The 25,515-nt window shown below is 41.7% G+C and overlaps 1 protein-coding gene across 2 annotated transcripts in view; it reads left to right on the forward strand.

The window, feature by feature from the left end:
* Positions 1-25,515, forward strand: part of IPO11 (importin 11) — a 315,892-nt gene that overhangs the window by 171,229 nt on the left and 119,148 nt on the right. The gene's annotated exons all lie outside the window — the stretch shown is intronic.

A 25,515-nucleotide genomic window follows, 5' to 3' on the forward strand; every position in this document is an offset into this window, starting at 1 on the left:
GCATGGTTGTGATTGGCCAGGTGGACACCTTATGGACATAACTGGCCAATCACAGCCTTGCTAGTTTCATGGGGTGTAAAGCTGCCCAGTTGGCTGGCCTGCAGCCCATCAGGTAACATGTCCGGGTTAGGTGATGGTGCTGAATGGAGGACGCCGAACCTAAGTTTTAGGTCTTCTCATCTCTCATCGGACCTAAGATCTGATGCAATGTATCTTAGGAGTTTGGTTTTGTTCCCCAGTACCCCAGATAACCCTTTGAAGTTGAAGCCACATTGATGAATGAGAAGTTAGTGAGTGAATTACAATAAACACTGGGAGGCTGACATGTGGCGTCTGCTTCTTATAGTGTAATTTTGAAGGAAGGAGCATTTGTTGAGAACAGCCTGACTCTTCATCCCCGTACATTACACAACTCCAGCTTGTAGCTCTAATCAGATAGATTTTCTCCTCTGTACGGCTTTGATCTCTACCTAGAGGAAAGGCTCGGCACGTACTTTCAACTTTTCTAAAGGAAACGAAAATAAAAGAAATGCAAAGGCAAGCGAGTATATCTGATCTCAGAGCAAAATCTACAAGTCCTTAAGTAAGATGTTCAGTTTTGTTTCTGATGCACGGAGAGATATTGTTGGCTATAAAGTATTCCTGACGACTGTGACAGGATTGTTTTTAAATATTTAAGACATAATGTAGTATTTGTAGATGTATCTAACCATTTACAGTATACGGGCCAAGTTGTAAAGGAAGTTGTACCAACTATCCACAGGATAGGGGATAAAAAAAACTGATAGGTTTCATTCCTAAAATGAGTCTTCCAGTGATCCAGAGAATGAGAGATCTCAGTCTAACTAAGAGGTGGATCAGCAGGATGACCATCCCTCCTACCAATATTATGGTAGTGTCAGAAGTTGCCAATGATAGCGCTCTGCTATCTCCATTCACTTACTCGGGGATGCTGGAGATAGCTGAGTTCTGTCCACTGCAGTTTTCGACCCTTCTGCTGATAGGAAATGTTCTTGCAGTCTTTCTTTTTTTTTCAGCTTACTTTTTATTTAGAACAAACATTTTTACAAAAGGAAAGCAATTTTTGCATAGCTGAGATACAGGTACAGAATATACTACCCTTACGGAACAGTGCAAGTGGACCACGCAGGGCTCTTATCAAAATTCCATAAAGTCCATCTGAAGACTGCATTTTGTCCCTCTTTTTTGAGACAGTAATAACAAACACCAGCAATTAGGTTCTGGTTCTCTGGTCGCATGTCCTGCTAACACATCTACTTTGTACGGTCGTCTACACGTCAGACCATATAAACCAGAAAATTATAACAGTGTACAATGTGAAATAACTGAATCACTAATACAAAACATCAAAGAAAAAAAACATATGGATCTTTTATCTGCTACACGGATAGGGAAGAAAGAAAGGGGAGAGAACGAGGGAGTTGAGGTACAGGGAGGTTGTCTCCAATAGAATCCCAAGGAGACCAGACTTTAAGGAACTGTTTAGTGGTTTCATGTAGAGCTGCTGTCATATATTCTAACGTCCGCATGTACTTTATACGGGCGTAAAGATCTAGCAGAGAGCGGGGGCAGTACGCCCAGATAGTAAAGACACTTCTGAATCTGGCTATATCTACTGTCTGGCAAAGTCAATGGTCCCCATATTCATCTGTGTATCAGTACACTTCTGATGTGTATTGACCGCTTTATTAATCTCTCTATATGACCCTGTAGTCTACAACAAGACTTCTCTATCATTTTTTTTATTCTTTTTTTGTATGGACTGCACCAGTTAATGCCCAAGTGACACCTGTGATAATAGGTGAGAAATTATTTTTAAACTTATCTTAAAATGTTCTGTAACCCAGTAGTAGATTATAATATTGGGTAATTCTTGTAAACCAGACAAACCACCAATGCCTCACTTTACTCTATGGTCTAACGTTGACACGACTTCTGCACAGTCTGTTAGTTTCAAGCCATTCCTGCGTAAGGAATATACAAATAAGTTTTAGTGGGTGGTAAAACTTAATTTAGTAAAACTAAAACCTGGTGCCTCGAGAGCTACATAACATAAAAATGCCCTAGCATATCATGGCTAGTCAAAGTTTAAAGAACATCAACCACTTGAAAAGACAAAAAAAAGGCTATAAATATTCACCTCCGCTCCTCTTAATCTTTATCCCGGTGCTGTCCGTTGCTAAACCCATGCTCCCAACATTGCAGAGGGAGGTGCGAGAGGCATGCATAATTAGCAGCCCGGAGCGCCGGACATCTTGTCCCCATGCTCCAGGCAGCTCATTATAGCTTTCTTTTCTAGGTGCCTGATCTCTAAGGTTGGAGGGGACTCTAGTAATTGGAAGAAGATGGAACTGAAAGTCCCTCTTAGGCTATGTTTTAGGCTATCACGTTTTTAGCCATCCATTCTAGTGATAGGTTAGATGGTTTCCCGACATGTCCTTACGACGGAGGGCAAGTCTATGTTTCACTCTAAGCACATAGTCATGGTATCATAGTATAGTCCATCAGGTCTATAAACATATGGAGAGTTACACAAGTGTTGACGTCCGCTCAGCGGAGGCTGTGGAGGGATGCAATTGCATCCATCCCCTATAGCCTCCAATGGCCTTCGCTGAGCCTATACCATGCGAATAATGCAGCTTGATATGTCTTTCCATCCTGCATTTCTCACGCTATGAGACACATACTGAGCATAAGGAAGCAAAAAAGGATGTCTGCGTCTGGCAGTATAGACTATGGATATACTCCGCGTCAGTGAAGCTGATGGGCCCCAGTGCAAAGTCTGTGCCAGGCCCCTAACTATGAAGTATGGTTTATAGTACTAGTCCTTTTACATGGGAAAGTGACACCTTCTGGAGCCCCTAATCCTCGTGGGTCCGATTGCGACCCTCTGCACCCCTCATGTTACTCCCCTGTTCAGTGTATATGAATGGAACCTTACATTCTCCCTGAAGATTAAGCCCCGGCACATATCTGCAACTAAAACTCTAGTAATGTTTATGGATTTTTGGATGAGTGTCTTCCGTGAGACGACTCCTTCAAAATTAAGATATTATTCGGTTTGGACCTTACTATACTAATTCACTCTTTGATTTTTGTAATGTGGATTAAAGCTCATTTTCTCGTTTAGCATCTGACAACCGTGATAATTTTCTAGTGTGTTTTTTTAAATTAAAATATAGAGTCCTTCACTCACTGCAGAACACACACTATAATTCTGTGAGCCTTTATTATTCCCCAAAGGAGATTTTGAAGTCAAGAATCAATGTATTCTGCCTTTGAACCTTCCCCGTCTCCACAATGGAACACAGAATTTTTTTTATCCATATTGATGTGAGTTGTCTATAACCAGTCCTAATTGGGCCGATATTTTTACAGTCGATTCGTTTAGCTTAGAACTACTTATCCACAATCCACCTCACTTTGAAAGTTTTCAAACTTCATAAGAAAGTCAGATGCTTCCCTTTATGATCCACTAAATCCTACATAGTGCATTGTCATGTTTCAGTATTTTGTATTTTTCCCTTAATTTTATTCTTTAAGATAGTATTTTCCGTTCTTTTGATGTACTTAAGTAGCTCGGAGATCAAAGACACTGCCAATACTTCAAAGGTTGCGGCCGATTTTGCACAACCAATGTGCCAGACTATGACTCAACGAACAATATCTTAGCAATTTCCTGGGCATGACCTTTTATCATTTAGATCCCCCTCTCGCTATAACCTAGTTTGCCCTTGTAACCTCTCATAAATGACAACTGGGCATGCTCCCATCAGAACATCCCGCTCTCGCTGTCACACAGGATGAGTGCGCTCGGCAATGTCAGGAGTACAGATGGCCTATTACGTAGATTTTCGGCACCGATTCAATGCGCATAGGAATACTGTAGGATTATCTAGTCCTGTGAACACAAAAAAAAAATCCATTTTGAAGCTGCAATCTTGTCTTTCCATATCCCGTTACATGATGCCATCATTTTAAACGCCCAGCAGGACTTTTTTTTTTTAAACCAAATTTTTGTTTGTACCAAATAATGTAGTTGAAGTTAAACTTTCTAAATCCACTGGCACCTAGAAAAGTACTTTTGTAGATGGCCCTATCATTTGACACCACGCCGTCTAGATGATACATAAAATAGAAAAAAAAGATACACAGTTTTCCAATATACTTTCTGTATCAATCCCTCACGGTTTTCTTGCTTTTATTCAACAGGAAGCTTCATTGTCTACTTCCTGTCGACAAAAAACAGTCCTTGGTCATGTGATGTCACACAAATGCACAGCTCGTCATATCCCTGGCCATGGGATGCCACACTGCTGCACAGCTCATTATATCCCTGGTCATGTGATGTCACACTGGTGCACAGCTCATTATATCCCTGGTCATGTGATGTCACACTTGTGCACAGCTCATTATATCCCTGGTCATTTGATGTCACGCAGGTGCACGACTTGTTATATCAATGGGCATGTCATGACTCACAGGTGCAAAGGTCATTATATCCCCAGTCATGTGATGTCGCACAGGTGCACTGCTCTTTAGGTCCTTGGTCATGTGATGTCACACGTGCATAACTTCTTATATCCCCGGTCATGTAATGTTAGTGAAAGGATATTTCATTATTTTATCGCTTAACATAAAAGTAGTGTTCTGTGAATTCAGTTTTTTTTGTCTAATATATGGATACGCAGCTTTCACTTAAAGCGTAACTGTAAATTTATAATGATTTTACCAAATCCCCATATGTGATTCCCCCTTTAAAAACAAACAAAATGATGCCCGTATTGTGTTGCTCGCCCTTTTCTGGCATTTTCCGTTCTGAAATTGTTTGACAAAAATCTTTCTCACCAGAGGTGAAGTCAGCGGAGACTAACATCTTACTGTAATTGGTTGAGCCCAATTGAATCTGCCCACAGATCCCATGATGCATTGTGTTCTCACTCAAAGTAATTCAGCATTAAATCCATTTATTTTCCTACAAATAAATCCACTGAACAATGCACAGTTCACATACAGGATGTATTTGGTGACTTGCCTGCCAGCTCCCATCACATGGAGAGCAAGGAACATGTAATAAGTGGAAGAAATCATAAATATAACAGTACATGAAGTGTATAGCCTGTGCTGTGTGAGCACCAAGGGTTAATATCTTCTCTGCACAGAGCTTATAGCGCGGCGTACGAGGTGGGGGAAGGGAGCAGCATGAGTTGCAGAGAGAGACAGATACATTTCTGTAGATTCACAGACTGGAATGCTGGGAACAGGGGAGATCTTGTACATTCTGTGTAGGAGACTTCTATATCCACAGTCCTGTACACACCCAGCTCTGCCGAGAGAGAGTTCTGTCACACGACCTCCTTTGTGAGCAGAGGACTCCAGAGCTTGTCACCATTGGCACTGAGATAATCCGGGGGGGGGGGAGCAAAGTAACTGCTGGGTATAGGTAACAAAGATAATAGGCAAAGTTGTTCTACATCCCAAAAGCTATTGATTTGTGGGAATTCTTTTTACATTTCTTCTTTAAAGAGGACCTGTCATGTCATTAAAACACTTTAGCTGCTCATACTAAAGGAAGCAGCTCCCTAGCCCTTGCCCAGTTATCACATTGTTAAATCTATAAGGTAATCAGAACATATGAATAAGCTAGGAAACAAACCACTGCATAGCTGTCCGATCGGCAGACCTAGGTTACAGCAGTCCGGCGTATTCATGAGGGGGCTACTACTACACCATATGTCGGCGGTGAGTGCCAGGTTCAATTCTACAGTCACCACCTCCTCAGACCACCCCCCTCATGAATACGCTGGACCGCTGTAAGCTAGGTCTGTCAATCAGACCGTCACTTAGTAGATTGTTTCCTAACTTATCTTTATGTTCCGATAAATCTAGAGATTTAACAATGTGATAACCGGGGGGGGGGGGGGGGGCTAGGGAGCTGCTTCTTTTAGTATGTGCAGCTGACGTGTTTTAATGACCTCTTTATAAAGTAACTGTCATTTCTGATGATTTTCAATATTGTGTGTGTTAATCCCTCCTCAGAGCTGTACAAAATATATCGATAACGTCCAATGTCAATGTGTAATTTCACCTTGTTAGTACAGAGAGGATTGTAAGTGGTGAATAAAATTTAACTTTTAATTAATGTTTGTTAAAATAGGTAAAGAATTTTTTATTTATTTTTTTTATAAAAATATTAGTGGCAGATAATGGATAACACTCCTAGATAAGCAAACAGTCTAAAAAATAGTTAGACCTAAGTCCATGGGTCCTACGTGTCCACAGGGAAAACGTATCGTATCCAGATAAACATAATCAAATTTATAGAGATAAATCTGGTCCCTAGAGGGTATGGACTCACCAATGGGAAGGTTGTATTAAAAGCACCGTTCTTCCAGAGTGTATGCTCCAATGAGGATATTCAGTGACTGTAGTGGAGGATGTAGTTCAAGTAGCTCCGTAGGCAGTCCGTGGTAGAGGTCACAATGGAGCTGTACAGTTAGGTGAGGGTACACAGGGTGCAAGACAACTGTCGGAAGGAGAAAACAGTAGATGTACATACAGTACAATCCCTATTATTCCCTAATCCGGCAGAGAGCTATTAGTCCCTGTTAACCTAACCTCGGAGCCGCAGCCCTAGAAAGCTGCCACCCCGACTGGAACCTTACCCTACGAACACTGGCCCTATTAAATGCCTAAAGGTCCAAGGTAGGGTAGATGAGAAACCATCTCAAAAAGGTATCTCAAAGAAATATCAGGTGGAGCATGTCCCTACATGCCATGTTTCGCCTTACATTCAGGCTCATCAGGGGACCATAATATAAATGTTTATCTGGATACGATACGTTTTCCCTGTGGACACGTAGGACCCATGGACTTAGGTCTAACTATTTTTTAGACTGTTTGCTTATCTAGGAGTGTTATCCATTATCTGCCACTAATATTTTTATTAAAAAAAAAAATCTTTACCTATTTTAACAAACATTAATTAAAAGTTAAATTTTATTCACCACTTATAATCCTCTCTCCTCAGAGCTGTGTAACCAAACACAGTGAGAGTAGATGTGAGCTCATGCTGCCCCCATAGACACATACTGTGCAGGTTTGAATACCGATTTGTATGGTAAGGGGAGTAGCTCGATTTGTTTACAAACTTACAAACAAATTTGTTAATGAAGTACATTAGAAAACTCTTCAGCACATCCCCCCCCGCACATAATATAGAAAATGATCTCAAATGATGGTTACGCTTTAAGTAACATAGATTTTGCCTGACTTTGGGAGAGATTTCTGAGATTTCTCATAAAAGAGGGAAAGCATATTTCATCCCTTACCTGAGGGGACTGGTAGTTTAGTGTGGTGAAATCTGATGACAGGTTCCCTTTGAGTTTTACTGTAAACCTTTCTATATCTCTGTCATGCTTTCTGCTCCGTACACATTTTGTCTGTGGATTTAACAATGCATAACAGGCGATGCGGTATGTAAAGCACAAATAAGCCTGTGGGTTTTTAGCATTCATGTCACTGGGCCGCCCTGCTCTAGTGTCTCTTACCAGGATATGAATAAAATACCTCAGGTTATTTGTTTCCAACCAAAGTCAGACACAGCAGCAAATCCCTAACGTTTCCATTCCCTTCTATTTTATTTTTTTACCCTTTCAGAACAACTGACTTTGCTTTTAATAAGTATAATTGTCATCCATCCTGTGTTCATATCAAACCCGTCTCCTGTCCTGGGGTTGTATGTGTAACAGAACTTAAAGGGGATGTCCACTTTCAGCAAATAATTGATATTGCTTGTGTAATGAAAAGTTATACACATTTCTGTATCATTTCTTCACTCTTTCTAGATCTCTCTTTCTAGATCTCTGCTTGCTGTACTTCTATATGAAGCTTCATTGTTTATTTCCAGTGGACAAAAATCAGTCCGTGGTCATGTGATGTCACACAGGTGCACAAGCCGTTATTATCACAGAGAGTAATCGGAGCCGTGTGATATTAATGGCTCGTGCACCTGTGTGACATCACATGACCATGGACAGATTTCTATCCACTGGAAGTAAACATAGAAGCTTTCTATAGCAGGACAGTAAGCAGAGATCTAGAAAATCATAAGGAATGGAAACAGAATTTTTTTTTAACTTTTCCTTACACAAACCACATAAACTATTTGTTTTAAGTGGACAACCCCTTTAATAGAAGTCTTAACTTTTATTGGCTGCATCTTTTGTACAGTACATCGGGGTACTGATTTATCATCAAGTTTCTGAGGTAAAACTGTTCTAGTTGCCAATGGACACCAATCAGAGGTCAGCTTTAATTTCACAAACAGCTGTGGGGAAATGAAAGCTGAGCTCTGATTGGTTGCCATGGGCAACTAGAATAGTTTTAGATAAATCTCCCCCTATAATCCTTGTTGTCACCGTGTGCCGAAGTACATGCTCTTTTTTTGCAGGAATTATTTTGAGTGCTGAAGCAGCAGTAATGCGAGTACAGGCGGTCCCCTACTTAAGGACACCCGACTTACAGACAACCCATAGTTACAGACAGACCCCTCTGATCTCTGGAGAAGTTTTCTGAATGCTTTACTATAGTCCCAGACTGCAATAATCAGCTGTAAAGTTTCTGTAATGAAGCTTTATTGATAATCCTTGGTCCCATTACAGCAAAAAATGTTTAAACTCCAATTGTCACTGGGGCCAAATTTTTTTTTTGTCGGATCTACAATGATAAAATATACAGTTTCGACTTGCATACAAATTCAACTTAAGAACAAACCTCCAGACCCTATCTTGTACGTAACCCGGGGACTGCCTGTAATAGACAGGGATATAAAATTGCTCTAGATCCGACAATTTTACTACAATTTTACAGCAATTTACTTTCATTTTCTTTCCCTACGTAGCCTACATTTCAGCTATATCAAATCACAAAATGGAAAGTCTGTAACCGGACCCTTTGCCAGATAGGAACGACACAACAACGACCATTTAAGGCGATATTTACACACGGAAGACTTTATCTACCGATGTCTCTTCATCTGAATAGAACTTGGTGAAAATTCTAAATTTACTGTCATGTGTGAATTTATCCTAACACTAACATTAAAGGGGTATTCTCGTCTGGGCATTCACATTCAGTTTCATTAATCTGCCATATATAAACATTTCTTCAATTAGATGTTCCTATGTGAAGATAATTTTCCATAAATGGAGTCATATGGTTCCTTAGAAACAAGAATGTGTCCTTGGATACGACCACCTCTGCTGGAGGGATTGCACAAAGAAAAAAAGATTTTTGTATATGAAATGACCGGGAATTACTGGATGTCCCACAACCGTCCTGTGGTAATGATTGCTAAAGCCAGGTGGTCAGGCAGGGCTAAATAGCGCATGTCTGGCCACCGCTGCCAATATGTGAGGTGGTCGTATCTGAGGACGCTATCTCGTTTCTAAAGGACAACATGACTACATTTATAAGAAATTATATTCACACAGGAACATTTTTTTTCATAATATCCAATAGAAGAAATGTTTACATATGGCAAATGAATTTAATTAAATGTGAATGCCCAGATGGGAATACCCCTTTTAGTCTCCATAACCGTGCCAGCAAGAGAATCCAAAAATCCATTACCTGCTATAAGATTTCTATAACCGTGAAAGCTGCAGAGATCCTTAAGGGGACACTGTCAACCGATTTAACCCCATTAAACTACTAGCCCCCTCACATGGGAGATACATTTACTATGGACATTGTGCCAGTTTTCTGTCGCAATTGGCACATTCTTTTATGTGCAAACTGCTTGCACAGGTATTTAAGAAGTGTCTGTGCCAAAATTGGGTGGTTCGGCTGCAGTATTCTTCATGCAACAGAATTTTCGTCACTGAAATGGGCCTTCCAGTGCTCAGTCGGAGCGTGCGCCTCATTTATCATGCAAAGTCCAACAGTAATGTGTTGCGCGTCCCATGTTAAAGGCGCACTACAATAAAGTTGGTGCACTCTCTGGGGGCAGTAATGGCCTTTATTTAAAAAAAAAAAAAAAAGGAAGCTAGATCCTTATCTGCAGCTTAAATTTCTGCCTGTGACTGCCAGTTCTGAAGCCCACCACAACCCTACGATCACACACAAAGATGAGATCCTAGGTGCTGTAGAACGGAATATAGCGACGTCTGAAGTGACTCTTTAAATGTGAGTCATCCCAGACAAATCTGACTCTTTTCTGCTCATTTTCATGTGACTTTGGAGGAGATTTTTTTTTTAGGCAAAAGAGATGAGATTTCTTATAAAATAAGGAATTTTCAAAAGAATATTTCATGCCCTACGTGAAAGCCAAAAAGTTTAAAAGTTGCTGAAAGGTTCCCTTTAACAGTGAAAGCAAGGGCAACCTCAAACACAGTGCCAGGCACGGGGCTCTATTACTGGCTCTCTCAAATATAGTAGCAGCTGAATGATCTACATAACAGTGAATACCTAGGGCAGTGATTGTGAACCTTCTAGAGACCAAGTGCCCAAACTACAACCAAAACCCACTAACCATATATACTCGAGTATAAGCCTAGTTTTTCAGCACAAAAAATGTGCTGGAACCCCAAACTCGGCTTATACTCGAGTAAAAAATATAGGTTTTACCAGTTTTTTATGGCAAAATTAGGGGTCTCGGCTTATACTTGGGTCGGCTTATACTCGAGTATATACGGTATTTATTGCATGCCAATTTAAGCAGTAACTTTTTGCTTCCTGATCAATCACAGCTTTCTATTGTATCAGTGTCTTAAGGAAACCAATACAGTAAAAAAAAAAAAATTTGAAGAAATTTGGATCATTCCAAAAATAGTCCAGCTCTGTCCACACCTTCTCCATTCTCCTCCAGTCTCGGGTGGCCGAGGATGTATTGCTTTAAAATATTGCGGAACAAGGCAGATCCGGGGCTGCATCGGATTACAGGAGGGGTGTTGAGTCCTGTCTGGTGATCTCTTTGCATGGGTGATGGCCTGGTGCCCACAGAGAGGATTTTGAGTGCCGCCTATCCCACAGATTCACCACTTTTACTATTATTTTGATTAAAAACTGTTGTTTAATGTTGAGTTTCAGGATAAGTCAGGCCTAAAGCTTTACTTAGCTACATGAGGATTGTATATGATTTGGGGTGGGGGGTAATTAGAAGATGACATTGTTTTTCTCTCTTTTATGGTAGACTAGACTAATGTGAGAGATTGGTTTACACTAGATAGATGTGAGGATGAACTTACTGCTAGCTGGAAGCAAGAAGAGGCTCAGGACAAAGCCTTGTTGCTGCCGGTAGCGGGCTCATTGTTCTCCTTCCATTGTATCCGTCGTAGTTTTTGTTTTTCCTCGCTGTATAAAGCTTTAGCTTCTTCAAAGATGCCTTGATCAAAGCTGGCATTGTGTTAAGTCTGGATATCACTAGACCACTGTCATCGCATGCAGGCATGAGACTGGAAGGGACTAGGCTTCTTTATTACACCAAAATCTATAAATCTCATATTTATCAAGACGGGCTTTTTGTTACAATACAAAGCAGGACACCAAATGCTGACAGGTTCATGCCTGGAATGAGAATCTACAGCTAAAAATAAACTTTATATGAGAAGACTAATGCAGAGAATTGTAGCGTGGTCCCCGCTGCTTCATATCCTGTTATTTCTGAGGTCTAATATTATAATGGTACATAATGTATCTTCGATCTGTCCCCGTAGCAAATGTTTCTGCCCCCTTACACTACTACTCACAGGGCATATTCATTTGGTTGGCCATACCACAAGGCAGCATGTTGTAGAGCATTAGGAGTTTATCAGTTGTACACAGTGTCCTATCTGCAGGCAGCATGTTATAGAGCAGGAGGAGCTAAACACATTGTACATAGTGTCCTATCTGCAGGCAGCATATTATAGAGCAGGGGGAGCTTATCATATTGTACATAGTGTCCTATCTGCAGGCAGCATGTTATACAGCAGGAGGAGCTGAGCAGATTGTACATAGTGTCCTATCTGCAGGCAGCATGTTATAGAGCAGGAGGAGCTGAGTAGATTGTAAATAGTGTCTTATCTGCAGGCAGCATATTATAGAGCAGGGGGAGCTTATCATATTGTACATAGTGTCCTATCTGCAGGCAGCATGTTATAGAGCAGGGGGAGCTAAACAGATTGTACATAGTGTCCTATCTGCAGGCAGCATGTTATAGAGCAGGAGGAGCTGATCAGATTGTACATAGTGTCCTATCTGCAGGCAGCATGTTATAGAGCAGGATGAGCTGAGCAGATTGTACATAGTGTCTTATCTGCAGGCAGCATATTATAGAGCAGGGGGAGCTTATCATATTGTACATAGTGTCCTATCTGCAGGCAGCATGTTATAGAGCAGGAGGAGCTAAACAGATTGTACATAGTGTCCTATCTGCAGGCAGCATGTTATAGAGCAGGAGGAGCTAAACAGATTGTACATAGTGTCCTATCTGCAGGCAGCATGTGATAGAGCAGGGGGAGCTAAACAGATTGTACATAGTGTCCTATCTGCAGGCAGCATGTTATAGAGCAGGAGGAGCTAAACAGATTGTACATAGTGTCCTATCTGCAGGCAGCATATTATAGAGCAGGGGGAGCTTATCATATTGTACATAGTGTCCTATCTGCAGGCAGCATGTTATACAGCAGGAGGAGCTGAGCAGATTGTACATAGTGTCCTATCTGCAGGCAGCATGTTATAGAGCAGGAGGAGCTGAGTAGATTGTAAATAGTGTCTTATCTGCAGGCAGCATATTATAGAGCAGGGGGAGCTTATCATATTGTACATAGTGTCCTATCTGCAGGCAGCATGTTATAGAGCAGGAGGAGCTAAACAGATTGTACATAGTGTCCTATCTGCAGGCAGCATGTTATAGAGCAGGAGGAGCTGATCAGATTGTACATAGTGTCCTATCTGCAGGCAGCATGTTATAGAGCAGGATGAGCTGAGCAGATTGTACATAGTGTCTTATCTGCAGGCAGCATATTATAGAGCAGGGGGAGCTTATCATATTGTACATAGTGTCCTATCTGCAGGCAGCATGTTATAGAGCAGGAGGAGCTAAACAGATTGTACATAGTGTCCTATCTGCAGGCAGCATGTTATAGAGCAGGAGGAGCTAAACAGATTGTACATAGTGTCCTATCTGCAGGCAGCATGTGATAGAGCAGGGGGAGCTAAACAGATTGTACATAGTGTCCTATCTGCAGGCAGCATGTTATAGAGCAGGAGGAGCTAAACAGATTGTACATAGTGTCCTATCTGCAGGCAGCATGTTATAGAGCAGGAGGAGCTAAACAGATTGTACATAGTGTCCTATCTGCAGGCAGCATGTTATAGAGCAGGAGGAGATAAACAGATTGTACATAGTGTCCTATCTGCAGGCAGCATGTTATAGAGCAGGAGGAGCTAAACAGATTGTACATAGTGTCCTATCTGCAGGCAGCATATTATAGAGCAGGGGGAGCTGAGCAGATGGTACATAGTGTCCTATCTGCAGGCAGCATATTATAGAGCAGAATAAGCCGAACAGATTATACACATTGTCCTATATGCAGGCATCATGTTATAGAGCAGGAAAAGCCGGGCAGATTGTATAGTGTCCTATGTGCAGGCAGCATGTTATAGAGCAGGAGGAGCTAAGCAGATTGTACATACTGTCCTATCTGCAGGCAGCATGTTATAGAGCAGGAGGAGCTGAGCAGATTGTACATAGCGTCCAATCTGCAGGAAGTCGGTTATAGAGCAGGAGGAGCTGAGCAGATTGTACATAGCGTCAAATCTGCAGGAAGTCGGTTATAGAGCAGGAGATGATGAGCAGATTGTATATATTGTCTTATTTGCTGGAAGTATGTTATAGCAGGAGGAGCTAAGATGATAATTCAAAATGTCCTACCTGTAGACAGCATTTCATGAAGCAGGAGGGACAGGGATAATTTTTCATAGTGTCCTATCTGCAGGCAGCTGTAAACTTAACACATTAATGGAAACCTACCATCAGAATCATAGATCCAGGAACTGTGACAGGGGAAATTTTCTTCTATTTATCCACGGCCTCCTTCCTTCTGTTCTAGTTGCCCATGGAAGCCAATCAGAGCTCAGCTTTCATTTTATAAACAGTTGTGGGAAAGTGAAAGCTGAGCTCTGATTGGTTGCCCTGGGCAACTAGAACAGTTCTGTTCTAAGAGACTTATGATAAATCTCCCCCATTGTGTATTATTATACTCCGCTTGCTTCAAATTTTAGGCCTTTTTTTTTTTTTTTTTTTAGTAAGCGCAGCGCTATTTCATGGCCGCCCTAGGCCGCAGCTCTATCTATTAGAGATCATGGGGAGAGGACTTCATATACATAATTTCTTGTTTGTGTATTTTCTCTTAGATGTGTATTTTTCCTCTGGCTTCCCCTTTATGTGCTCGCTTCTATCGCTTTGTGTGAAGTGCTGCAAAAGCAGCCGCCCGGAGACCCAGGAAGATTCTAGAAAATGTTTTCTCTCTGTAAAAGCTACCTTTGATCCATTAAAGTGATAATCTCTCTGAAGCAAAGCAAACTATTGGCAATAAACCGAAATAGGTCAAAATACGTCAATTATGTATTTATTCGTAAGGGACTTTTTCCACTGGGGATTGATTTGTTCTGTTTTGCGCTTCCTAGTTTTTTTTAAGTATTGCTTTGTCTTACTTTTTTGCATAAGGATAGATACGAGGCATACGTGTTAGATCTTATATACATACATAACACATATGTTAGATCTATAAGAAGATGTATAAGTAGAGAGAATAACTGAAAGGGGTCGTCCACTTTCAGCAAATTTGTTTGTGTAATGAAAAGTTATAAAATTTCCCAATACACTTTCTGCATCAATTCCTTGTAGTTTTCGAGATCTCTGCTTGCTGTCATTTTATAGGACGCTTCATTGTTTACTTCACGTGATAGAAAGAAGTCCCAGGTGCACAGCTCGTTATAACACACAGCTGTAATTAGTCTCTGTGATATAATGATCCATGCAGCCGTGTGACATCACATGACCAGGGATATAACAAGCCGTGCACCTGTGGGACATCACATGACCAGAGATATAATGAGCCGTGCACCTGTGTGACATCACAGGACCAGGGATATAACAGGCCGTGCACATGTGTGACATCACATGACCAGGAATACAACTAGCCATGCACCTATGTGACAGTACAGGGTCAGAGATATAACGAGCTGTGCACCTGTGTGACATCACATGACCAGGGATATAACAAGCCGTGCAACTGTGGGACATCACATGGCCAGAGATATAATGAGCCGTGCACCTGTGTGACATCACAGGACCAGGGATATAACAGGCCGTGCACATGTGTGACATCACATGACCAGGAATACAACTAGCCATGCACCTATGTGACAGTACAGGGTCAGAGATATAACGAGCTGTGCACCTGTGTGACATCACATGTCCAGGGAGCAGATTTTCTCCACAGGAAGTAAACAATGAAGCTTCCTATAGAGTGACAGCAAGCAGAGATCTCGAAAATAGTGGGGAACTGACAGAGAAAGTATAAAATTGGTAAACTTTTTCCTCACACAAACTAGAAAAATGATTTGCTGAATCAATGATTCTTTTTATGCCTTTGAATAGCTGATGAGATTAGCAGGGGTACAACACTCCCATGTGAAGAAACCTTAGCATTCAGGTGAGCAAAGAGCACATTTCTCTCCTTACACTGTGACAGTGATTAGTCTCATTTATTTAAAAAGGGCCGAATTGGACTTTTTATCATCTGCGGGAAAAATATTAATAAAGCAAAATTCCTACAATTGACATAACAGAGGAAATCTTATATTCTATAGAGCTATCAGACTAAGGCTACATTCACACTGCCGTATGGAGGACGTATATATGGCCGACGTATATACAGCCAATATACGTCCTCCATAGACGGCAATGGGCGCACGGCGCCCTACGGGAGCGGTACAGTGCAGCACCGTACCGCTCCGTACCCGGGAAAAAGATAGGACCTGTCCTATCTTTTCCCGTAATACGGCGCCCTTTGCCATGTATCTCTATGGAGAGGGGCGGGGGTGAGCTGCGCTCACCTCCTCCTCCTCTCCCCGTGCACTGCCGTTGCCCGCTACGGTATGGTACGGGCGGGCAGCGGCAGTGTGAACATAGCCTAATACAAAACCTCCAACGTTTTAAACGTGCTCTTAAAACCCATCTCTTTAGGCAGCCTATCACACTCGCTACCTGCATGAAATATCAATTCTCTCTTTACTATGTCCTTCTCACGTCTGTTATCCGACAATCACCTGATATATACCAAGCTCCAGGCTTCTCTGCAGTCACATTTACCTTGGACTTTGTAATATAAGATTTTTATTTATTCCCTTATATGTTCCCTTATATATAAAGAATAGCTGGACAATTATACAAGCTCTGGTGTCACCTCCTCCTCCTCATAGACTGTAAGCTCTCGTGTCAGCCCCCCATCCTCATAGACTGTAAGCTCTTGTGTCACCCCCTCATCCTCATAGACTGTAAGCTCTTGTGTCACCCCCTCATCCTCATAGACTGTAAGCTCTTGTGTCACCCCCTCATCCTCATAGACTGTAAGCTCTTGTGTCACCCCCTCATCCTCAGACTGTAAGCTCTTGTGTCACCCCCCATCCTCATAGACTGTAAGCTCTTGTGTCACCCTCTCATCCTCATAGACTGTAAGCTCTTGTGTCACCCCCTCATCCTCAGACTGTAAGCTCTTGTGTCACCCCCCATCCTCATGGACTGTAAGCTCTTGTGTCACCCCCTCATCCTCATAGACTGTAAGCTCTTGTGTCACCTCCTCCTCCTCATAGACTGTAAGCTCTCGTGTCAGCCCCCCATCCTCATAGACTGTAAGCTCTTGTGTCACCCCCTCATCCTCATAGACTGTAAGCTCTTGTGTCACCCCCTCATCCTCATAGACTGTAAGCTCTTGTGTCACCCCCTCATCCTCATAGACTGTAAGCTCTTGTGTCACCCCCTCATCCTCAGACTGTAAGCTCTTGTGTCACCCCCCATCCTCATAGACTGTAAGCTCTTGTGTCACCCTCTCATCCCCATAGACTGTAAGCTCTTGTGTTACCCCCTCATCCTCATAGACTGTAAGCTCTTGTGTCACCCCCCATCCTCATAGACTGTAAGCTCTTGTGTCACCCCCCATCCTCATAGACTGTAAGCTCTTGTGTCACCCCCTCATCCTCATAGACTGTAAGCTCTTGTGTCACCCCCCATCCTCATAGACTGTAAGCTCTTGTGTCACCCCTCATCCTCATAGACTGTAAGCTCCTGTGTCACCCCCCCATCCTCATAGACTGTAAGCTCTTGTGTCACCCTATCATCCCCATAGACTGTAAGCTCTTGTGTTACCCCCTCATCCTCATAGACTGTAAGCTCTTGTGTCACCCCGCATCCTCATAGACTGTAAGCTCTTGTGTCACCCCCCGTCCTCATAGACTGTAAGCTCTTGTGTCATCCCTCATCCTCATAGACTGTAAGCTCTTGTGTCACCCTCTCATCCCCATAGACTGTAAGCTCTTGTGTTACCCCCTCATCCTCATAGACTGTAAGCTCTTGTGTCACCCCCCATCCTCATAGACTGTAAGCTCTTGTGTCACCCCTCATCCTCATAGACTGTAAGCTCCTGTGTCAACCCCTCATCCTCATAGACTGTAAGCTCTTGTGTCACCCCTCATCCTCATAGACTGTAAGCTCTTGTGTCACCCCCTCATCCTCATAGACTGTAAGTTCTTGTGTCACCCCCTCATCCTCATAGACTGTAAGCTCCTGTGTCACTCCTCATAGACTGTAAGCTCTTGTGTCACCCCCTCATTTTCATAGACTGTAAGCTCCTGTGTCACCCCCTCATCCTCATAGACTGTAAGCTCTTGTGTCACCCCCTCGTCCTCATGGACTTTAAGCTCTTGTGTCACCACCTCCTCCTCATAGACTGTAAGCTCTTGTGTCACCCCCTCATCCTCATAGACTGTAAGCTCTTGTGTCAACCCCTCATCCTCATAGACTGTAACCTCTTGTGTCACCCCCTCATCCTCATAGATTTTAAGCTCTTGTGTCACCCCCTCATCCTCATAGACTGTAAGCTCTTGTGTCATCCCTCATCCTCATAGACTTTAAGCTCTTGTGTCACCCCCTCAACCTCATAGACTGTAAGCTCTTGTGTCACCCCCTCATCCTCATAGACTGTAAGCTCTTGTGTCACCCCCTCATCCTCATAGACTGTAAGCTCTTGTGAGCAGGGCCCTCACTCCTATTGTTCCATATGACGGTTTGTACTCTGTAATGTAATATTATATTGGTATATGTCCTCTATGATATGTAAAGCGCTGCGGAAGTTGATGGCGCTATATAAATAAAGATTATTATTATTGAAGGTTATTATTATAGTTCTAGCCACTAGAGCCATGACACTGTACAGGCAGCCCATTTATTGAAATGCACAGTCCTTAACGGCACTTTCTTGTGGTTGAAAAACATGTCTGCTTTCCTCAAGAGACAGCACCACACCTACCCATGGTTTGTGCCGGTTATGCAGATTTTTTTTTTAATTATGATAATGAGCCCATTATCCAGGAGGCATTACACTTTCTCTCCCTACTCTCTAGTCCATCTACTCTCCTCCCTTTCCCTCTGCCTGCTGTCATTGGACACAGTGGGTGGGGGAAGTACTCCTGCACAGTGTATTAGCCTGTAAAGCTGCAGCACAGAGATTCTCTTGTATTACCCACAAGAGCTCTTCAGGCTTATTGGAATCCATTTGAAAGTTGATTTTACAAGGAAGGAGGCAATGGATAATAAATATAAGAAGATTACCACAGTCACGGTGCTATCTTTCCCCCATGTTACGGGCCATGGATCTCTATGGAGAAGGGGGGGTCACCCCTCCTCCTCTCCTTGGCACCGGACGTATGCCCGCCCAGCCTGTTTTTGTAATGTTTATGTAAGTGTGGGGGGCAGGATATTAGGTAATTTACCAATATCTCTAAATGGCGATTGTTCATGGACAGTTAAAGATCACATGACCCTCCATCTGCGGCCATTTTATGGACAGGAATCTCTGGCTGATGAGGTAAAAGACAGGAGGCTTCACTTTACATATCAGGAAACCGGAGCAGAACTATTAGATGTATCAGATGTATTTTATGAATTACCTAATCTCCTGCCCCCCACACTTACACACACATTACAGAAAACATGAGGTAAAGTGGCCAACCCCTTTAACTTGTTTTTTTTACGATTGAAATAGCCGGTCTGGATTTGTCATCCTGTTGGTTGGGCCCCACTGTGTAATGGATGTCTGATATATGAGACACTTCTATGGGATACAGAATATTAACTTCCAAATGTCTCTAATTCCCTTCCTACATACAATATTTACTGTATAATAATTCTCGCTCATCCCGCGCTGTAATACGGGATTTTCCTAGCGTGCAGTATTGCAGGATGCTTATTGGAAAGGGACATCTGTTCCTAGTCGCACAGTTTGCTAATCATATAGTTTTCTTGTGATGCTGCCATCATTGAAGATCCAGCCTTGGGAACAAAGCACAGATGTTTTGTGGGCTTAGAGTGAGGAGATGATACACTAAATATAAACTCTGATGGATTACTAATGCTCATTGTATTTTTGCATCACTTGTTACCCGTCTATTGTTCCAATAGTAATTGCTCTGTTTGGAATATATTACGTTAGTTGGATGGACCCAGAATATTCCAGTGCAGTGGACTTGCTAAGAATAGACCTCATTTGTGCAAAATAGAATTTTTTTTATAGGTTACACTACTTTTTTATGAAGTGATGTCTACCAGCTGTGACGGGAACGGATTACTGCCCTCCGTTGACACCACAGGCAATTATATGGCTCTGGAGCCTTCAGCATTTAAATGGTTAACACCTGCTGGCAATGGGTGTTTCCTGCCTAAAGTAGCAAATACCTACAACAGGGTTCCCCAAACTACGGCCCGCGGGCCACATGCGGCCCGCGGACCGTTTTGATCCGGCCCCCGACGCTTGCCGCGCCAATCCTGGGCCCCCACGGCGCTCCACAGTCGGGCAGGAGCCTCTGTCCGTCTGGACAGGAAGCTCCTGCCCGTCACTGTATAGTGCTCGGTGCGGCCGGAAACGGCCGCTCGAGCACTATTACTGGAGCGATGTGGCCGGAATACAACTCCGGCGCACATCGCTCCATGAACTAGGCTGCGCGGCCGCGCGATGACGTCATCACGCGGCCGCGCACCCCTTCCTGCCCGGACGCGGCAACAAGATAGAAGACTTAGGTAAGTACAGCGGTTTTTATTTTTTTTATCAAAAAGGGCAGTAAAAAGATTGTGGTGGCCGGGGCCAATAGTTAGTTATGAGGGGCAGAATACGAAATAATTAATTATGAGGGGTAGAATAGGAAATAATTATGAGGGGCAGCTTAGGAAATAATTAATTATGAGGGGCAGATTAGTAAATAATTAATTATGAGGGGCAGATTAGTAAATAATTAATTATGAGGGACAGAACAGGAAATAATTAATTATGAGGGGCAGATTAGTAAATAATTAATTATGAGGGGCAGCACAGGAAATAATTAATTATGAGGGGCAGCATAGGAAATAATTAATTATGAGGGGCAGCATAGGAAATAATTAATTATGAGGGGCAGATTAGTAAATAATTAATTATGAGGGACAGAACAGGAAATAATTAATTATGAGGGGCAGAACAGGAAATAATTAATTATGAGGGGCAGAACAGGAAATAATTAATTATGAGGGGCAGCATAGGAAATAATTAATTATGAGGGGCAGCATAGTAAATAATTAATTATGAGGGGCAGATTAGTAAATAATTAATTATGAGGGGCAGATTAGTAAATAATTAATTATGAGGGGCAGAACAGGAAATAATTAATTATGAGGGGCAGAACAGGAAATAATTAATTATGAGGGGCAGCATAGGAAATAATTAATTATGAGGGGCAGTATAGGAAATAATTAATTATGAGGGGCAGCATAGGAAATATTTAATTATGAGGGGCAGAATAGGAAATAATTAATTATGAGGGGCAGATTAGTAAATAATTAATTATGAGGGGCAGCATAGGAAATAATTAATTATGAGGGGCAGCATAGGAAATATTTAATTATGAGGGGCAGAATAGGAAATAATTAATTATGAGGGGCAGCATAGGAAATAATTAATTATGAGGGGCAGATTAGTAAATAATTAATTATGAGGGACAGAACAGGAAATAATTAATTATGAGGGGCAGAACAGGAAATAATTAATTATGAGGGGCAGAACAGGAAATAATTAATTATGAGGGGCAGCATAGTAAATAATTAATTATGAGGGGCAGATTAGTAAATAATTAATTATGAGGGGCAGATTAGTAAATAATTAATTATGAGGGGCAGAACAGGAAATAATTAATTATGAGGGGCAGAACAGGAAATAATTAATTATGAGGGGCAGCATAGGAAATAATTAATTATGAGGGGCAGTATAGGAAATAATTAATTATGAGGGGCAGCATAGGAAATATTTAATTATGAGGGGCAGAATAGGAAATAATTAATTATGAGGGGCAGATTAGTAAATAATTAATTATGAGGGGCAGATTAGTAAATAATTAATTATGAGGGGCAGAACAGGAAATAATTAATTATGAGGGGCAGAACAGGAAATAATTAATTATGAGGGGCAGAACAGGAAATAATTAATTGTGAGGGGCAGCATAGGAAATAATTAATTATGAGGGGCAGTATAGGAAATAATTAATTATGAGGGGCAGTATAGGAAATAATTCATTATAAGGGGCAGTATAGGAAATAATTAATTATGAGGGGCAGTATAGGAAATAATTCATTATGAGGGGCAGCATAGGAAATAATTAATTATGAGGGGCAGCATAGGAAATAATTAATTATGAGGGGCAGTATAGGAAATAATTAATTATGAGGGGCAGTATAGGAAATAATTCATTATGAGGGGCAGCATAGGAAATAATTAATTATGAGGGGCAGTATAGGAAATAATTAATTATGAGGGGCAGTATAGGAAATAATTAATTATGAGGGGCAGTATAGGAAATAATTCATTATGAGGGGCAGCATAGGAAATAATTAATTATGAGGGGCAGTATAGGAAATAATTCATTATGAGGGGCAGTATAGGAAACAATTAATGGTGGGGGTATAGGAAATAATTATGAGGGGCAGTCTAGTAATTAATGGGGGGAGGCATATTCAATAATAAATGGAGAGGGGTCCCAGTATATTTAATAATTAATTAGCCCAATTAATTAATTAATTGGTCCAATATATAAAATATTTAATATACTGCACCCCCTTATGAACTAATTAATTGAGGGGGTACCAGTGTATTATGGATGCGGTCACATGTACCGCTATTTATTTTTAAACTTTAATCCGGCCCTCCAACGGTCTGAGGGGGGAGTGAACGGCCCCCTATGTAAAAAGTTTGGGGACCCCTGACCTACAATGTATGGAGAGGACTTTGACCCTGAACCCTCCCATACTCTCCAGTGTTGGAATACTCTTCCTTTATCCAGTTAAGGGCTCATTCACATGAACGTAATGGGGACCCATATGCGGACGCACCATGTTTGGTCGGATATCGGTCCCCATTGACGTCTATGGCCCCCAGTCACGTTGCGGTGAGCACATGTTGGGGCACATTTACTAAGGGCTTTGTGCCAGTTTTCTGGTGGACTTTGCACATTCTTTCTATTGTAAAGTGCTTGCACCAGGTGTCTGCACAAATGTGTTGCACGTGACCGTTTTGTTGGCGCAGCTGCACTAGTCTTCATGCGACACAAATAAGGGGGCGGAACAGTGCTCAGTCAGACCGTGTGTTAAATTTGACATGCAAACTCTGTCGCACGCCCTATGCAAAGGTGCACCACAAAGAAGTTGGGGAACTCTGTTGGGCCTGTGCAGGGAAGGGACAAATTCATGACTTCTGGCGCATGTTCTAAATGTATTTGGTGCACCCAGCATTATACACGGGCTGAGCACTTTCAACGCAGTATCCTATATTCTCAGTAAATGTGCCTCATTGTCTCACCGCATTGTGACCGCGCACAGAGTAATATACAGGACATGTCCTATATTCTGCCGTGTTACTGTGCTGCTCCTGTACAGCTCTATGGAGAGGGGAGGGGTGAGCAGCCCTCATCCCTCCTTCTCTACAACACCCTGATGTGTGAATGTACCAACCTAGATATAACTTTGGTTTATTTTATTTACACGGGGGAAAAAACCCTACAATATGTCACTTTTTGTCCCTTCTGGAGGAAAGCCCCTCTCCTGGCCTGCATTTATTTACACCATTCTGTGGAAAGCGAGTTATTTCTATGTTATTGTTTTCAAACATGAACGCACTCAATTTGTTAAATGTATAAGCCACTGGATGCGCTCAAATTGAATTTTTTCGACCAGAGGAATTTCTATTAATCTACAATATAAATGGCTTCCCGAGTCCCATAAGTTAAACCTACTTATGTGTGAATTTAAACAATTTCTTCCCGGAGTAAACTCCATCCCAAGGTGAAGGGTTTATTGTTATTTATTTAGTATGTGTGGAAGGTGGTTTATTGGAGATATTCCTTCCTAGGGATGTAGTTTATACTATTCACTGGCCAGAAAAATTTGTTTTTACTTTTTCTATTTTTCACATTTCGTATTTGTTGAAGTGTTTGTTCAGATATATTTATTTTTAAAGTGAGTCCCTGCATCTAACAATAATCAGAAGCCACTAATTGGCTGGGATGTCTGGGGGCGCCACTGTGTTTATGGAGATTTGGCTGTCCATCTTTGAGATTTTGGATAATAGATTTAGCGCAGTTGGACACTTTTTTAGGGCAGAGATTGAAGAAAGAGCAAATCCATTAGCTGCATTTAATGTTAATCCAAGAAAGATATATGGAGATTAATGGTTTAAGGCAGTGATGGCGAACCTATGGCACTGGTGCCGGAGGTGGCACTCGGAGCCCTTTCTGTGGGCACCCAGGCCATCACCAGAGATGACTCCAGGTATCTTCCTGCAGTCCCAGACAGTCCAGGACTTGCTGTGCAGAGGTATTTTAAATTGACAGCTGTACCAGGGACTATTTTCTGCTTTATTGGTGTCCTCAGGTGCTGGTATCAATGAAAACTGTGACAGAGAAGGGAGTATAAATCACAAATTAAATTTCTGTGTTGGCACTTTGTGATAAATAAGCGGGTCTTTGTTGTAGTTTGGGCACTCGGTTTCTAAAAGGTTTGCCATTACTGGTTTAAGGGATACCCCGAATCTCTTGAATAATAGAATGTCTCTTTATAGAAACACATGCCATTGCTTTTTCGAATTAGGAATGGAATAAGTACCACTGTCATTTAAGTAATGCAAGATCTATTTTAGGTCCCAAACTTTAAGGCGTCGTTTACATGTTGGAAATGCAATTCAACCGCAAAACAGGGAGGAGCTTGGTCGGCTCCCTGGTGCCACTGAAATGCAAGCCATTGGGACACGGCATGAAATGTTTTGCATACAAACAGTACAAAAACAACGTGCTTGTTCCGAGTAACAGTCGAGTGTCATTCTCACGTTCTCATACCCATGTAAACAATGTAAAACACGTGTTACTCATTCCCAATCGCATTGTTTCAGTGGAAACCCATATGTGTCCAGGCTAAGCCCCTGAACAAAACTTACAATCCCCTTAAGACTCCTGGGCTTGGGTGCAACCTCTGTGCCACAGTAGACAAAATATTCCACCGCACGTAATTAATTCTATGGCTCCTTCTTCTAAAGCTAAGCTCCTTCTTCTGCCCGTGTGGTCAGAATCAAAAACTAAGTTTTGATATATCCCAGCCCTTATAAATATAGCATTTGGCCAAATTTACTATGAAAATTAATCCTGAAAACTTGTGTACATGCCTTAAACAACTTTGATTAATTGTTTAGGCCCTTTTTTTACTCCATGGGGGACATTTTGCACATTTTTAGGAGTATTTGGAGGGGGTTTTTTTGCACCTACGCTAGGGTGTTAAGGAAACTGCCGGTGTATGTGTCTTTTGCATTGTTCCTAATGTATCATAATGTAATAATGTTTTACAGATGTTTTCTTTGATTTTGCACCTTCTTCACCCCTTATTTTTGAGCAAATTAGAGACTTTTTGGAGCAAATCGAAGTACCCATTCTTACTTCCAAAACATTTTAAACTGTGACCACTAAGTCACAAAAAATGTAATAAAAAACGCGCAACTCATACCAAAAAAACATATGTTCTTATGCATCTTAGAATGACAGAAGACAACTTTGAAAAGTGGCACCATAAATACAATGATACATGTGTCTAACAAAGGGATGGACTTTGCAAAGGGAAGAACTAATAGATGGCTTAAACCTTCTTGGACTGGAAACATGCACCAGATT

This window comes from Engystomops pustulosus, chromosome 1 (assembly GCF_040894005.1).
Source record: "Engystomops pustulosus chromosome 1, aEngPut4.maternal, whole genome shotgun sequence".
Classification (NCBI taxonomy): domain Eukaryota; kingdom Metazoa; phylum Chordata; class Amphibia; order Anura; family Leptodactylidae; genus Engystomops; species Engystomops pustulosus.